The sequence below is a fragment of the Cucurbita pepo genome, chromosome 12, assembly GCF_057944985.1.
Source record: "Cucurbita pepo subsp. pepo isolate OVF chromosome 12, ASM5794498v1, whole genome shotgun sequence".
Taxonomy (NCBI): domain Eukaryota; kingdom Viridiplantae; phylum Streptophyta; class Magnoliopsida; order Cucurbitales; family Cucurbitaceae; genus Cucurbita; species Cucurbita pepo.
This window is the reverse complement of record NC_141809.1, coordinates 3559338-3574529: the sequence shown is the minus strand read 5'-3', so window position 1 is coordinate 3574529 and position 15192 is coordinate 3559338.

Sequence of the window (15192 nt, the reverse complement as noted above, 5' to 3'; positions counted from 1 at the left end):
GCAAACCATGACTGCATCAACCCACAGTCCAGTAAACACGCCCGCGACCCAACCATTCATATAGCCCAATGATGGTAGCGGCCCTGTAGTCCATTAAGTTCAGACGCAAACCACTGCCTAGCAACCCATCGGCAGACTTGCGCGCCTGTGAGAGTGACCTGATCCGACTCCCAACCCGTGTGCTTTCCAGCCCCTACACGTGCATGGCATGTGTCCTTCCATCGGCTTCAGCTCAACACGGCTAAAAACTGGCTATCCGGCTCGGGTTGTTAAATCCAACATTGTTTCATAAGTTTTGAACTCTCTTTAAGCTAAATTTGACCTTATTAAAAGGATTTTAGGTCAGTATAAGCCCGTTTTCTTAGTTTTTAACTAAATTGAGTCAGTAATTCTACTTTTACTAAGGCTATTGAGTTTGTATTTAAATAGGTGAAGCCTCGGCATAAGTGAGAACGAATTCGAAGGGCAAATGCAAGCTAAATTGGAAGGTGAACTTTGGCAAAGGCCAACCATGTAAGTGACCCTACTTTTGGTTCGGTTGGAAAACTTGTCTTTATGTAAGATGAGACGTGCCTATTGGCCCTTGTACGTGTTATGTATGTTGATAGGATGTACTATGATGGCATAATATGTTATAATTATGTGATTTGCTATGATGTTATGATATGTTATGATGATATGATGTATTACGATGCTATGGTATGCTATGATGATGATTCATAATGATATCATGACATGAAATTTATGATGATGATGATATGACATAGTATAATGATATCTCGTGTTACGATGATGTACATGTATGAGATGCCATGTTGCATTATCATTGATCGCTTGTGGATGTATATATTAAAATGATGTCAAATTCACAGGAATAAGTGCAAGTATACACTATCACAAGTACCAAGTAATAAGTAAATTATCGATTTCACATAGAACCTATATTTTTCATTAATTTTATCGCTGGGAATTAAGTAAGTTTTTTTTGGTAACATTCAAATGGGTGTTGGTGATCGTAACCTAATTAAACAAAACAAACATAGAGTACCACCGCTGACAAAAAACAGAAAATGACGAGGAAATCAACAATAATGAAGAAGGTTTGGCGAAGAGAGATTAAATAGATAAGTTGCTGAATTTTGTGGTAGATTTTAGTTCCTTTGAATAGATTCTCAAGCACACTTCCGAGCGTCCTGCATGTTGATTATTTTCATAATAGTTTTTAATTTCTATTAACAAGGCTCTAGGAGAAGAATTATTCCAACCCTTCTATTACCTTTAAGTCTCGTTGCAATGGAACTAGAGTTATTTAAGACGATTTCATTGTTCCCTCTCTTCTCCCAAATAAGAGAATAAATATGCAGGTAAAGTAGCTAATTTAACACACATGTAAATCATTAACAACAACTCTTTAATAAACTAAAATCATAACGTAACATACTTAAACTATATAAAACTCTCTCCCCTCCCCTATAAAGTTTCTTGAGAGTAAACACAAATGAATGACTGTTTTGAGGAAAGATTTGGTGGTCTTTGGTTCAGTAGAAAAATTAATGTAGAGCGACAAAAGTCCAAGATTTGATTAGGAAACGAGAAAATTATGGGTATATAAGTTGAGAATAATAAGTCCATAAATATGAAGTCAGTTGGATGATCCAAAAAATAAAACCTGAAGAGCTTTTATTTAAAGTGGACGATATGATGCCATTGTTGAGATATGAAGAGGGTACCAATTGATATTATAATCATGCTCCTAAATTAAATGTAATGATATAGCCATAGTGAGATGTGGTCGAGCTAATTAGATAGCGATTATGCTAATGTGAAAGGAAGATGGCCTAGTTAAAAGTGACTATTGGAGGGTAAACATTGAAAGATGACTATTTGAGGGAAAACTTGGTGGTCCTTCATTCGAGGTGAAAATTGTTTGTGTGTGACCAAAATTCTATATTGGATAAGAAAGATTATCATAGTAAAATAAGTGGGAGAAACAAAAAGTAAAGCCATAAAGACTTATGCCCAGAAAAAAATAATATCATATCATTGTGGAGGCATGTGAAAGGTTCAATGTCCCTAACATATATCTTCGATAAAATGTTGAAGGTTATTTTTGAAACTTAAATGGAGTAAAGTAACCTAGGATTAGGTAATAATACTAATATTTGTTTACTTACACAAAGATGAAGCCCTAAAGGAATATGATGTCATTGTTTAAAGAGGCTACATTTGTTACCGTACGAAAAAAGGAGGTTGAACGAATAAGAGATAGAATTGGTACACTTGGTCTAAGGGAAAAGGCGTATAGCGACTCTGACAGAAGGGACTATTTGTTGTCCCGAGAGACGGTCGACATGTTTTATTTATATTTCACATCATAATTCATTCTTAAGTTACCTAGACCATTCTCATAACTATTTGCAAACACGGTACACTATTTATGATTACTTTTTCTTTTTAATTGGGTGTTCTTGTGATTGATTTTAAAGGGTAACAGTACAAAATTTGAAAATTTGACTGTTATATGTTAAAATGTATGAGTTTGCAACATACATGTTTTTGTTTATGTGCTTTAAAATGATATAAATATATATAGTAATAAACTCGAGTTTGTCTAAAATTGTAGAAATTCGAGCTCTTACCTCACGTTTGAAAATTCATTAAATTCATTGAGATAAGCATCTACCATCCTCAAAGTGATTAAAGTTATTATAAGTTATTATTTAAGATTTTAATTTTATCCATAGTGAGTAAGTTTGAGACCATATTCTATTTAAATACAATTAAAGAGAATAGATAGAAACCTTTTAAGGTTATTAAGTTTATTAAAAATAGATCATGTGAATTCATCTATAATTTCAAGGTTACGAAGAAAGTCTTGCAACACATCTTTTGTAGAGCTTCATAGGGTTAGGCTTATAAACTTCAAGTGATGGATAGTCGAAACAACTTGCAAAGTGGCGAGCACAATTCTTTCCCATGACTTTGACGAAAACGCAACAATTTAAGTCCACTTTCTTCTTTCTAATATTGAAGTAATTATTATAGAGTTGTACTTGACATTTCGCACTTTTCATTAGATTCAAGCACGGTCTTAAATACGGAGCTCTACCTTCGTCTAGCCACCGATCCCATATCGGTGAATTGTAGTCATCATCTGCTCTTGTAAGTCGAACAAACCCTTGCAAATTGACTGCTAACAAAAGGACAGCCAGTGCTCCAACTGTCCTAGTTTCTTTTGCCATGGTTGAATTGAAAACTATTTACCTCACCAATGCTCCAACTGTACATTGACTATTTATAGAAACATTGAAGAAAGAACATTGGTGTAATATAAATAACTTACAAGCATATTTATTAAAGGAGTTATTCATTTTCGGAGTTGGGTAAACAAAATTTAATTCTACCTCGATGAGAAATTAAAAGTGAAATGACTTTAAGTTTGTAACCTCCCTCTTATGTTTGTACTTTTTGTAATGTTTTAGTACGTAGGAGTGTTAAAAAGTTTGATCAACCCAACCTAACTTGATTCAAATACATGAAAACTTTATGAATTAAGTTGGTTGATCAAATTTATTAATTTAATACAAATACAACATAGATACAACATGCCTCTCTATCTATCCCATATATTAAAAAAAAAAATCTAATTGTAAAAGTAGGGGGCAATGATATAAATGTAAGATTCTAATTTTAAAAAAAAATTTGAAATTGAAAATGAACCGAACAAAGAAAATTATTAAAAAGAAATTGAAATTAGAAACGGAAATCAAACAAAAAAGTAAGAAGAAAAAGAAATTTAGAAATTTTGTTAATTAAAAAAGATCGATAACGACGCGATTGGACGGCAGGTGATGAGAGGGAAGAAAATAAAGGCACACGGTAACTCCCCATATATTTATATGAATAGAATCTTTAATAATATACTTTCGAAATTGTTAAGGTACATGTTTGTATTAGAATAGTTGGTTTATCTATTGTCGTGTCTTAGGAACATATGATAGGGAGTGTCATCATATTATCAGGTGGAGATTGTTTAGAGGATCGTAACTATCTTTGTGTAATAAATTTGTTCAAAAGGACATGGCTCCCCATAGTATCAAAATTTTGATGGACACAAAAGTTGCTCCATGTCATAATGGCACTTTTTTCTGTAGTGGACTAGCTATTGAGTAGCGCTTGCTCTAATCCAGCGAATAAGTTAGCCGTGTCAAAATCGAATTTCATGGACAATTCTTGTGCACGGTCGAGTCTCAAGCTACATTTTGAGAGAAAATGTCTTAGAAAACGTGGGCGTAGAAAATCATTTAAAACAAGTTGGAAGTATGTATTGTGAAAGTCAATTGCATTGAAAACATGTAGGCAAAGAGATTACAATACTTGGTTGGGGGAGGTTTGATGAATACTTGGTCTACCTCTAGTACATTTTGATTTCGCCGAATAGTCATACAACATATTTAAACTTAAGAAAGAATACAATACGAAAGCAAGTAAAGGGGTTTGGCGTCTCATGGGCATGCACCATGGGCAACACGACAAAGATGGGCATGACCATAACATCCTCCCCACCTAAATGGTTGATGTCCTTGTCAATTGTCTATGTTCAAAATTTCAATATGGGTCATGGTGGAATTAAGATCTTTGGCGCGTTACTAGCTAATTTCTTCTTTAGGGAGGTTTTTCCATTTGACCAAGAATTCTCAAACACTCGTCTAGGATAGTTTCGACTTCTTTGGTTGTCCTTGACTCATCAATCTCACTATACCGTGGTGACATAGCTATAGTGACTCATGGTTGAGCTAATTAGATCGAGAGTGTGTTCTAGCAAAGGGAATTGACTTATTAAAAGTGATTACTCGTTCGTAAACACAAAAAGTGAGAATTGTTGAGGGAAGCTTGGTGGTCCTTCATTAAAAGATGCCTATTTGAGGGGAAGCTTGGTGGTCCTTCATTTAAGGTGAGAATTCTTGGTGTGTGACCAAACTTCTACGTTGGATAAGAGGGGATGATCATAGCATTGTCTCCAATAGTATGAGAGATTTTGAGTGGGTGAAACAAAAAGTTAAGCTATAAAGACTTATGCCAAAAAAATAATAACATCGTACCATTGTGGAGGCATGTGATAGTGATAAGCGTCTACAATGCTGATTTTTGCAAAGCTAGAGGTCCTTCTAGAATCCTTGCAAAACGCTCATAGAGAAAGCTAACTTAACGGATTGTTTCCAACCAAGAGCTGGTTAGAAGATGAATGACTCTTAGATCGAACTTGGAATCTATGATGGTCACTCTTAGATACCAAGACAATTCACTCCAGAATTAGCTTGATCAAAACTAATTCAATGAATCAGTTTAAACATCAAACCTAAAGCAACGTTTGAAAAAGAATAACACCAAAAGGGTATCAAGAAAACACAAAGGTTTTTTCTGTATTCAACAAAAATCCCTCAAACAGAGTATTACATGCGTTTAAATAGGCCCAAAAGATAACCCTAACAAAATAAAGTTCAGCCACCAACCACTAATAAATGCTATTAAATACAAATTGAAGAATATAAGGCAATTCATACAAACCTTTAATAAATGCTATTAAATATAAATTGAAGAATATAAGGCAATTCATAAATTGTCTTAATTGGTAGTTCAACTATCAAAGGAAAGTCTTCTAATCACTTTCCAATGTCAGCCACTCCATTATTTTCTTGATTTGATACTTGAATCTTCTTTGTATTGCTTCTTATAATTGCTCGTTCGGGTACATGCACGTGATCAGTTGTTGGATTCATATCATCCCCCCTTTCTTTAAAAGGATTTGTCCTCAAATCAAATTCTTCGTTCTTTCCGGACAAGAACTGAATATTGTTTTTTTTTTCCACTTTTTTTTTTCTCACTTTTACCTTAGTTTCTTCTCTCCACTGTTGTTCTTCAGATTCTTTTCTTTTCTTCTCTAATTTCAATTGGTCACAATGTACTTCATATGGAGACAATGGAAGTAAAGTAAATTTCTTCCCACACAAAGTAAAAGTATACTTGTTCATCAAACCATCAAATGTTATCTTTCTATCATATTGCCAGGGTCGGCCGAATAAGATGTCCCCCGCATGCATTGGTACGACATCACAAAGAACTTCATCTTTATATCTTCCAAGAGTAAAAGAAATAAGAGCTTGGGAGTTCATCTTAATTTCTTCTTTGTTTGTTAACCAATGAAGTTTGTATGGTTTTGGATGGGGATGGACAGAAAGTTGAAGTCTTTTTACAAGGAAGCTGCTTACCACATTTATGCAACTTCCACTATTAATCACCAAGCTGCATGGGTTTCCTTTGACCAAACATCTTGTGTGGAACAAGTTTTCCCTTTGATCTTCAAATTTCTCTTCCTTGATTTGAATATTGAGTACCCTTCTTGTGATCAAAGATATGGAATTACCTTCTTCAACATACTCATCAACATATGCTGCGATTTCTTCCACAAGTTGTGAGTCATGATCCTCACAGTCATCATCTGAATCAAGTATACCATTCCTTATCACCATAACTTTTTTATTAACACACTCTTTGCTCATGTGTCCAAACCCTTTGCACTTCCAACATTGAATAGAACTAGACTTCTCCTTTACCGTCTTTAAAGCTTCATTCTTTTTACCAATGGAACTCTCAGCCTCCACTCTTTTAGCAGCCACAAACTTTTCTTTTGGTGACATTGATTCATTTCTATTCATAAAACTATCCTTGTTCCAAGTTTTAGAATTTGAAAAGGTGTTAGTTCGTGATGTGTACCTTTTTTAATGCTCTTTTTCTTCCTTCAATTGGTCTTCGATTTTGAGAGCATAATGATACATGTCTTCCAGATATGGTGGTGGATTTCTGTCAACAAGATGAGCAATTTCTCGATTCAAACCTCCAAGGAATCTAGACATGGTATCTTCTTCTTCTTCTCTAACATTTGCTCTTTCCATCATAGTTTCCATCTCTTGATAATATTCCGCCACACTTTTTGTTCCTTGCCTCAAACCTTGCAATTTAGTTTTCAAATTTCTTTCATAATGTTTTGGAACATACCTTTTTCTCATGGCTTCTTTAAGTTCTTCCCATGTCTCTATTGGATCCTCCTCTTTTCTTCTTCTCTCAGATTTGAGATGTTGGTACCAATCACCAGCATGATTGGTAAATTCGGCAATAGCAAGTCTCATCTTTTTATTTTCACTATAGGTGTTGCAATCAAACACATGCTCTATCTTTCTTTCCCACTGCAAGTATGCCTCAGAATCTGCCGTTCCACAAAAGGGCGGGATTTTGAGTTTAACTCCCATCTCTATCTTCATGTACTCTTTCCATCCTTCTAGGTTGCATAATAGTTGCATGGTTATTTCTTCCTCTCCATCTACCATCAACTTGTCTTTCTTGTACTACTATACCTTCATCTTCTTGTAATGTTCGTTCTTGTCTTTGTTGTTGCGCCCTTCTTTCTTGTCTATCTTCCATCATCATTTCCATCATACCTTGAATTGCTTGAACAATGGTTGTATTAAGATCTGGTACTGGTGGTACTGCTTCTCCATTATGTGACATTTTGTTATCAAGGGATCTCTCCACACTTCTCACAAAAATTTCACTCAGGGACACTCGTGTTTAACACTCAAAGGTAGGCTTTTGGTACTAGGTCAAGAATGCAAAGGCTGACTTTTTTTTTTTTTTTTTTTTTTTTGGTGCAATCTTGCTTTAAGCTTGATTATAACCGATTCAACGATCAATTCTAACAAGCTAAGACTAGTATCTCAAGGATCAAGAGCTTGAAAATAAATGATAATAACTGAATATATATATTTTTTTCTCTCAGAACTGATTTTTTTTTTCTACTCATTTTTTTCTTTTTTTTTTTTTTTCGATAATCTGAGAGAGAAAAAAAATTGATACAAAAAAAATAACAATAAAAATATTTCACCTCTAGAGCGGCCAAAGAACGTCGACCAAATGCTCTGATACCAAATGATAAGCGCCAACAATGCTGATTTTTGCAAAGCTAGAGGTCCTTCTAGAATCCTTGCAAAACGCTCACAGAGAAAGCTAACTTAACAGATTGATTCCAACCAAGAGCTGGTTAGAAGATGAATGACTCTTAATCGAACTTGGAATCTATGATGGTCACTCTTAGATACCAAGACAATTCACTCCAGAATTAGCTTGATCAAAACTAATTCAATGAATCGATTTAAACATCAAACTTAAAGCAAGGTTTGAAAAAGAATAACACCAAAAGGGTATCAAGAAAACACAAAGGTTTTTTCAGTATTCAACAAAAATCACTCAAACATGAGTATTACATGCGTTTAAATAGGCCCAAAAGATAACCCTAACAAAATAAAGTTCAGTCACCAACCGCTAATAAATGTTATTAAATACAAATTGAAGAATATAAGGCAATTCATACAAACTTTTAATAAATGCTATTAAATATAAATTGAAGAATATAAGGCAATTCATAAATTGTCTTAATTGGTAGTTCAACTACCAAAGGAAAGTCTTCTAATCACTTTCCAATGTCAACTACTCCATTATTTTCTTGATTTGATACTTGATACTTGAATCTTCTTTGTATTGCTTCTTATAATTGCTCGTTCGGGTACATGCACGTGATCAGTTGTTGGATTCATATCAGATAGGTTCATTGTCTCTAACATATATCGCCATAAAATGTTGAATGATATTTTTGGACCTTAAATGAAGTAATATAAAGTAGGATTAAGTAATAATATGAATTATTGGTTACTTGTATGAGACTCTGATGGGATGGGTTGATTGTTGTTGTCATGAGAGAATGTCGACAAGTTTTTATTTGTATTTCATAAAGTTATCTTGACCTTTCTTATATTTATTTGCAAACTCAGTATATTATTCGTGAAGTTTTCTTTGTTTGTCTTTTGATTTTAAAGGTACTAGTATAAAGTTTGATTGTTATATATGAAAATGTATGAGTTTGTAATATACATGTCGTGTGCTTTAAAATGACATAAACATATATATAGTAGGGAACTCGAATCGGTCTGGGGCTGTAGACGGCCCAAGACTACTGTTACCAGATATTGTATTTTTTGGGCTTTCCATTTCAGACTTCCGCTCAAGATTTTTAAAACGCATCTGTTAGAGAGTGTTTTTCACACTCTTATAAACAATGTTACGTTCTTCTCCTCAATTTCTTAAGTCTTTATAAAGAATGCTACGTTCTCCTCACTAACCGATGTGGGATCTCATGGTAGAAATTAAACATCGTTTGAAAATTCATTAAATTTACCAATAGAAGCATCTAAAGTGGTTAAAGTTGTTATTTAAGATTTTAATTTTATCTATAGTGGGTAAGATTGAAATCCAATTAAAAATAAGAGAAACTTTTAAGGTTATCAAGTTTATTATTAATAGATCATAAGAATTAATCTATAATTTCAAGATTACAGTGGCATAGGTGGGATAGACGAAGAAAGCCTTGCAATACATCTTTTGTAGAGTTTCATAGGGTTAGACTTATAAGCTTCAAAAATTGGATAATTGAACCAACCCGCAAAGTTAAGAGTACACTGCTTTCCCATGACTTTGACGAAAACGCAACAATTCAAGTCCAATTCCTCCTTACTAAGATTGAAGTAATTATTATAGAGCTGCACTTGACATTTCGCACTCTTCATTAGATTCAAGCACGGTCTTAAATAATAAGCTCTATCTTCGTCTAGCCACCTATCCCATATCGGTGAATTGTAGTCATCATCTGCCCTTGTAACTCGAACAAAACCTTGATAATTTACTAGTAACAAGAGGACCACCATTGCTCCAAGTGTGCTAGTTTCTTTTGCCATGGTTGAATTGAAAACTATTTACCTTACAAATAGTAGCTATTTATAGAAACATTTCAATCAAGAAAACCTAAGTGTAACATAAATAATTTACATGCATATTTATTAAAGGAGTTATTCATTTTGTAAATGCATATTTATTAAAGGAGTTATTCATTTTGGGAGTTGGATAAAGAAAGATTTAATTCTACCATAGGAGAGAGGTTAAAATACAAATGTCATTAATTTTGTAACCTCCCTCTTACATTTGCACTTTTTGTAATGCTTTAATATATATAGGCTTATTAAAAAATTTAAATGAGCCAAATAAATAAAAATTTTAAAATTTTATAGGTTGATTGGTTCATATGTTTTCTAAAATTAGATCGGTAAAACTAAAGTAACTCAAATTTATTGTTAACCTAAATGAATGGAAGGAATAATTGTAATGAAAATTCATGATAAAAATATATCCTCATGTGAGAAGTTTGAGCGTAAATCGTGAATACTTAGGAGTTTGTGACAAAATCTGAGATTGAACCAATATTAGAAAAGAAAGGTAGCAACATCAATTGAATTCCCTAGAGTTTTAAATTGTAACTTTAGGATTTTATGGAAATTTCTTTGGTTAAATTTTTAAGGTATAGTCAATGATTTTAGTTGATTCTTGCTCCATTAGAGCCCTCGACCCTTTGTTCGACACTTTAGTGACTTTTGATAACACCTTTAAGGCTTACAATTCTTTGTTTGATATTACAAGATTCTATTTACAAAACTAAGTTTAGGGCATGACTCTGATACTATGTTAGGAACCACGGATTTCCCCAATGGTATGATATTGTCCACTCTGAGCATCAGCTCTCATGGCTTTGCTTTTGGCTTCCCCAAAAGATCTCGTACCAGTGGAGATGTATTTCCTTAATTATAAATCCATGATCATTCCCTAAATTAGCCAATGACTCCCTCTCAACAATCCTCCCCTTGAACAAAGTATACTATACACTAAAGGATACACATAGCTGCATGGCATGGACTACACAGAAGGCTTTGCCCCTGTAGCTTGTATGAACACTATACGGGTTTATGGGAGCCCTTTTTACGCTTAAAACCTATAAATTAGTTTGTTTATTGGTTGTACAAGCTAGATCAAAAGAGCAAACATCAAAATTGTAGAGAACAAAAAATAAACAGCAATAGAAAAAGGTTTTTCAAAATTGGTTGTCTCCTTGTCTCTCCCCTCCCGACATCTCCTTCACAATTTGGTGAGTGTTATTTTAACAAATTAGTATCAGAACTAACTTTTATTTCAACAAATTGGTATCAGAGCCGATGACGAATATGATGGGACAAATACTGCTACCACGATTAACGAAGACGAACTAAGAGAATTGGAGCATCCAAATGAAAGCTCTTCTCGGTTCTCAAGACGCATGGGAGGTGGTCGAAGAAGGTTTTGAAGAACCGAAAGATACCACGGGTTATACGGCGGCGCAAAATAAGGCATTAAAAGAATTACGATCAAAGGATAAGGCAGCATTATACATGCTGTTCTGGGATGTTGACGAGTTGGGCTTTGAGAAGATTGCAAGGGCAACTACTTCATAAAAAGCGTGGGACACTTTAAGAAAAGTTGTTCAAAGGAACAAACCAAGTCAAGCAAGTGTGTCTTCAAACTTTGTGTGACGAGTTGGAGAGCATGAAGATGAATGAGTCAGAAAATGTATCTGAGTACATTACGCGCGTGCAGACCGTGGCAAATAAACTAAATCGAAACGGAGAAATGTTACCCAAGACGCGGGTTGTGGAGAAGATCTTGAGGTCGTTAACCGACAACTTCAAGAATGTTATATGTGCGATAGAAGAGTCAAAGGATCTAGCGAAGTTCACAGCCGATGAACTCGCCAGTTCTCTCGAGACACACGAGCAACGTAAGAAAAAGAAGGAGGAGACACTCGATCAAGCGCTTCAGATTAAGGCATCAATAAAGGATGAAAATGTACTCTACTCTCAAAATATTCAAGGTGGATTGGTCGTGGAAGTTGACGAGTTCTGAAGCCTTAAGGGAGGGAATGTTACAAAAATTTTAGTGTTTTATGTAGGAGATTTGGAGGATAGAAAAATTATGGGTAGTTTTACGTCACAGGAGCTGTTTCATGATCCCGACGACTCGCGGGTGATGTGTGTGAACGTCAAAGGCGTCGAATTAGGCATAAAGCACGTGACGCCTGTGATGATACCTAGAGCTACCGACTTCATAATCTCGACTACTAGCGTGGCAAGCGTTTCAGAAGGAATGTGTCCACACACCTACACAACATCCAAACATGATATTGTCGGCCTCACTAAGAACACTGCCCACGAACTTGGCCGCTATGGTATATGTGTCAACTGCATTTTGCCGTTCAGAGTTGCCACGACGATGCTCGTGAATGCGTGGATGGATGACAGAAACGAGTGCAAGAACTTCGGGATTCAGTCGCCGGTTGTGGTGGATCAAATGGAGGAGTTCGTTAGGGGTTTGACCAATATTAAGGACTCCACAATGAGAGCATATGCTCAGAGTGGACAATATCATACCATTGGTGTGGAGATATGTGATTCCAAATAGTTAGGAAATGTTAAATTTAGCAATATAAGCATCTAAAGTGGTTAAATATTGTTATTTAAAATTTTAATTTTATCTGCTGTGAGTAAGATTGAGACCATATTCTATTTAAATACAATTAAAAACAATAGACTAAATTGGAAAGCTAAAAAGATAGAAAACTTTTAAGGTTATCAAATTGATTACAATGACGTAGGTGGGATGGACGATGAAAGCCTTGCAATACATCTTTTGTAGAGTTTCATAGGATTAGGCTTATAAGCTTCATAAATTGGATAATTGAACAACCTACAAAGTTAATAGTACACTTCTTTCCCATGATTTTGACGAAAATGCAACAATTCAAGTCCAATTCCTCCATAGTAAGATTGAAGTAATTATTATAAAGTTGCACTTGACATTTCGCACTCTTAATTAGATTCAAGCACGACCTTAAATAGTAAGCTCTATTTTCGTCTAGCCACCTATCCCATATCAGTGAATTGTAGTCATCATCAGCCCTTGTAACTCGAAGAAAGCCTTGCAAATTTACTCTTGCAAATTTACTAACAAGAGGACCACCATTCCTCCAAGTGTGCTGGTTTCTTTTGCAATGGTAGAATTGAAAACTATTTACCTTACCAAAGTCAAGTATAGTAGCTATTTATAGAAACATTTCAATCAAGAAAACCTAGCTGTAACATAAATAATTTACATGCATATTTATTAAAGGAGTTATTCATTTTAGGAGTTGGATAAAGAAGATTTAATTCTACCATAGGAGAGAGGTTAAAATATAAATGTCATTAAGTTGGTAACCTCCCTCTTACATTTGGTAACCTCCCTCTCACATTTGCACTTTTTGTAATGTTAATATATAGGCGTATTAAAAAAAAATTAAACATTCAAATAAATGAATATTTTATAGATTGGGTGTATTCATGTATTTTTCTAAAATTAAATAGGTGGTGAATATTTATGAAGACTTTCATCCATTAGAGAATGTGAGCCAAATTTATTAAATAAATGTAGTGAATATTGGTCAAATTCACTAGAATTTAAATCGTAACTATAGGATTTTATGAAAATTTCTATCGTTAAATTTTTAGTGTATAGTCAATGGTTTTAGATGATTCTTGCTCCGTTAGATTGGTCTGGATGTGTTTTATAGCTTTTGTAAAGGAATCATAAACAATCATAGATGAGAACACACTCTTGATTTTGACAACAAAAACGGAAAGTGAGAAGTTTTCATTCCGTATTTGAGAATTTCTCTCTTCAACAAATATAAGTGATGATATAAGGCCTTCTACTTTATATGTATATTGTTGGATTGTAATCAAATGGCGCATTTGCTAGGAAAAAAGAAGATCATGGGTAAATAAGTGATGGACATTTATCTTCATTAGTATGAGATATTTTGGGTGAAACTAAAAGTAAAGCCAATTTTGTGATTATGGATATGGATGGTTTTAGTGCCCCTAAAAAGTGATATCAAAGGCATGTCCCTGACTTAGCCATGTGCATGTGCCTCAATGACATAGTTATAGTGACTTAGGGTTGAGCTAATTAGACACGGGTGTGTTCTCGTAAAGGGAATTGACTTGGTTAAAAGTGATTACCCTAGAGCAAGCATAAATGAATGTGAAACGGTACAAAGAAAAATATCTATGTAATCGCCAGAAAACTCGAGAATTCCGGCGAGGCACCGAAGTTCTCTTATTTTCAACCAACCCATTGTTGAACATAAATCCCTGTGGGAAACACTCGCACACTTTTTATTAAGACCAATCGAGAAGAAATTTACAAGACAGTAAAAACTACTACTTTGTATTGATTGGGATTTCTTCGCATGATGAACTAAGTAGGGTTGAGCAGTATTTATATTGGATTCAATTCCTAAAATTTCTGAATGTTTTGAAGTATCTAAATCATTTACCTAAATTTATTTCTAAAATCCCTAAATCATTTTCCTAAATTTATTCCTAAATCCCTAAATCATTTTCCTAAATTTATTCCTAAAATCCTAAATCATTTTCTTAACATAAATATAGTCACTCATACAATGGTTGGGCTAGTGATGGTATTTTAACACTCCCCTCAGCACTAGTTCTCATTCGCTGCACCACACCGAAAGCTCTCATTCATGCAAGTATTCATCTCTTTTGTAGACAAGTCTACCACTTGGTCATCTGTATTCTTCCTTCAAGATTTTGTCTCTAATAAAATGACAGTGCACCTCCACATGCTTTGTTCTGCCATGAAACATCGAATTTTCTACTAGATGAATCACAGATTGGTTGTCGCATTGAAGTTGTATCGAATAGTCAACTTCCTGGTGCCAATCTTTCATCAGAAGTTTCAGCCATGTACATTCCTAAGCTGCTCCCGCCGCTGCTCTATACTCTGCTTCTCTAGTTGACAATGATACAGTTGGTTGTCTTTTGTTACACCAAGAAATTATTTTCGAACTGAGCTTGAACACATACCTGATGCTTGACCTTCGAGTATCGTGATATCGTTTGATATATCTCAAGGTTTGTCGGGCCGCATCCAAATGAGGCTTCTTTAGACTTCGCATATACTGACTATTGACTCCAACTTCATTTTCGAATCCATTTGGTTGGTTCATGTAGATCACCTGGTCCAACTCTCCATGCAAGAAAATATTCTTCATATCCATCTGCCAAAATTTTCAATCATTATTAACAAGTGCTGGAGGAACCTGTACGATAGTGATCTTCGCCACTGGACTAAACGTTTCATCATAGTCTAGTCCATATTGTTGAC